Here is a 3,485-nt window from a genome sequence, read left to right on the forward strand (position 1 = left end):
TGCATTATACATTCTAGCATTTGCATCACTTTTGGGTGTCCTGGTTTCAACAGACATGGTTACATTAGGCATTTCACAATCTCTATCATTACTGTTAAGCATAATAAACTTGTTCTTAACCTTACTGACACCTGCATTCATATCATTAGTCACATTAGTTAAACCAGCATCACAATTCATTGTTACATTGCATACATTTTCATACTTGCACCCTTTAATTGCATCTTTAGCTTTAAAGTCCATGTACTCAAATAGTTGAAACTTCCCCTTTAAATTTCTTTGGTTACCAGTCTCCTTTAAGGGAGCCTTCAAATCCGATTGGTCGCTCGGTGTCATGTGATGCTCCTCCATGCTCACTGGTGGCATGGCGGTGGCCATTTTGATTACAAATGTTTCTCCTTGTGCTGCAGCCATTTCCTGGCTTTCCTGCAGGAGGGCTGTGGTGGTCTTTTCTTCCACAGGGCCACTTCGCCTGATGTGGACCCGGTTCATCCAATTCCTGCCCAGCAGCGTGGGACCATCGGCGGCTACAATCCACAGGGGGGGTTTGTTCAACACGCCGCCCTGGGAGATCTGGACGTCTACGCTGCCAACGATTTGGATTTTACCTTTGGTATAGGTGAGCAGCTTTGCCTGGACAGGAGACAGTTTTGGCCGAGTGGCAGGATTCATCCAAATTTTTTCAAAGGTCAGTTGGCTCATCACAGACTAGCTCGTCCCTGTGTCGATTTCCATGGAAACTGGGACCCCGTCAATGTCCACTTCCATCGTCCACGGAGAACTTTCGGTGGAGCAGGTAAAGATTCCATACTCTACTTCCAGGGTTTGAGCAACTTCCTCTTCATCTGTGTCAGAGTCCGATTGATCAGCCAGCTCATCAGAGACGCGGTGAGTAAAGCCTTTTCTGCACATTCTCTGAAGGTGCCCTTTCTCTTTGCAGCCTTTGCATGCATAGTCTTTGTAGCGGCATTGGTGTGCCCTGTGGTTTCCTCCACAGCACCAGCATGGGGCCATCCGGTTTTCCCCATGTGGTGGACTCAGGGTTGTGGGACTCAGGGCAGTATTTCTGCCTTTAGAAATATCCATGCGGTGCACTGCGCTCGCCGGTTTAGAGTCCTGGGTCAGTATTCACCTGGAGTCGCCGGCCGAAACCATGTAGGCCTGGCTCACTTGGATTGCTTTCTGCAGGGTGACCGTGATGTCAGCCGAGAGCAATTTGTGTAGGAGGCCTTTGTGGCCGATTCCAATGACAAATATGTCCCTTAGTGCTTCATTAAGGTGGTCGCCAAAATCACATGATGCAGCTAGTCTTCTTAAGTGTGCAGCATACTTGGCAATTTCTTGGCCCGCAGGTTGCCGGTAAGTGTAGAACTGTTGCCTGGCTGTGAGGATGCTTTCTTTCGGTTTTAGTTCTTCCAAGTTACAAGTTGCTCATAGCTCTTGGTGGTTGTCTTCTCTGGGGCTAGTAAGTCCCTGACGAGACCGTAGATAGTGGGCCCACAACTGCTAAGCAGGATGGCCCTGCATTTGTTTGGTAGTGTAGCCGCTATGTCCCCGTCCAGGTTGTTGGCTACAAAGAAATGTTCCAATCTTTCCACAAAAGCATCCCAATCTTCCCCCTCTGTAAATTGCTGGAAGTTGCTGAGGTTAGACATGTTGAGCGTGTAGTTCGTGACCTTGTATTCCCGTCGCCAGTTGTAGTGTATATAGGCACCTTTAGTAATGACGCCACGAGGCAGGGTATGATACTTAAACTGTGCAGACCTGTAGTCCTTTTTTTGCAGCTCCTGAGTGACGACAACAAGCTGTGAGTTCCCTTTTATACTGAGTTACCTGCCGTGTGCAGGCAACCCCTAGGTCTCCAGCAGCAGCACCCTCTGGTGTACCGGTAAGGTGTGTGCATTATAAGGGTACATTCAACGTGGCATAACAGTGTTACAGACATCACACAGTAAACAGGCATGCATACACAACACCTTGTACCTACACCCAACCCTCTCTATCTACATTATCACATCCCCATCTCACTAACCATTTCTCACACTCACCATCATTCCTTGTCCAATCATACCAACTCAAAGCAAGCAAAAGTAGACACTTGGGTTTCAGCCAGTGTTCATGTAGAGAATCTGTTAATCTGTTGTCAAACATTGAAATCTTCATTTTGAACACTTTGTGTTCTTGGACAGATTTGTGTACACCTTTGGAAGTGACTTAGTGAGTTGTAGTGAATGGTCAGACATAAGGATATCCTGCACAATGGTGATGAGTGTGAAAAGAATGGCTTGGGCATTGCAAGGATACTTTATGGTGCTGGTGTGGAGTGGTGTCAAGCTGGTACATCATGTGGCACAATGTCAAGTGAAGTAAATACAACCATGGTGAGGCCATCCATAGCAATGTGGTCGGGTGCTGATGGCCTATGTCCTGTGTAGCATCAGGTGATTCGGAGAAGGTTTATATTGTTGGTGATGCTGGTGAGCTTGGTGATGTTAGTGTTGGGGCTGATCGTGGTGGGATTATGAAGCCCAAGGTGAGTCTTTTTCTAAGGCCCCGATGCAGCTGGAATAGAAAAATAGAAACATAGAAAATAGGTGCAGGAGTAGGCCATTCAGCCCTTCGAGCCTGCACCACCATTCAATAAGATCATGGCTGATCATTCCCTCAGTACCCCTTTCCTGCTTTCTCTCCATACCCCTTGATCCCTTTAGCCGTAAGGGCCATATCTAACTCTTTCTTGAATATATCCAATGAACTGGCATCAACAACTCTCTGCGGCAGGGAATTCCACGGGTTAACAACTCTCTGAGTGAAGACGTTTCTCCTCATCTCAGTCCTAAATGGCCTACCCCTTATCCTTAGACTGTGTCCCTGGTTCTGGACTTCCCCAACATCGGGAACATTCTTCCTGCATCTAACCTGTCCAGTAGCGTCAGAATTTTAAAAGTTCCTATGAGATCCCCTCTCATCCTTCTAAACTCAAGTGAATACAGGCCCAGTCGATCCAGTCTCTCCTCATATGTCAGTCCTGCCATCCCGGGAGTCAGTCTGGTGAATCTTTGCTGCACTCCCTCAGTAAGAACGTCCTTCCTCAGATTAGGAGACCAAAACTGAACACAATATTCCAGGTGAGGCCTCACCAAGGCCCTGTACAACTGCAGTAAGACCTCCCTGCTCCCACACTCAAATCCCCTTGCTATGAAGGCCAACATACTATTTGCCTTCTTCACCGCCTGCTGTACCTGCATGCCAACTTTCAATGACTGATGTACCATGACACCCAGGTCTCGTTGCACCTCCCCTTTTCCTAATCTTCCGCCATTCAGATAATATTCTGCTTTTGTGTTTTTGCCACCTCACATTTCTCCACATTATACTGCATCTGCCATGTGTTTGCCCACTCACCTAACCTGTCCAAGTCACCCTGCAGCCTCCTAGCATCCTCCTCACAGCTCACACCGCCACCCAGCTTAGTGTCATCTGCA

The sequence above is a fragment of the Pristiophorus japonicus genome, chromosome 7 (genome assembly GCF_044704955.1).
Source record: "Pristiophorus japonicus isolate sPriJap1 chromosome 7, sPriJap1.hap1, whole genome shotgun sequence".
In the NCBI taxonomy this organism is placed as follows: domain Eukaryota; kingdom Metazoa; phylum Chordata; class Chondrichthyes; family Pristiophoridae; genus Pristiophorus; species Pristiophorus japonicus.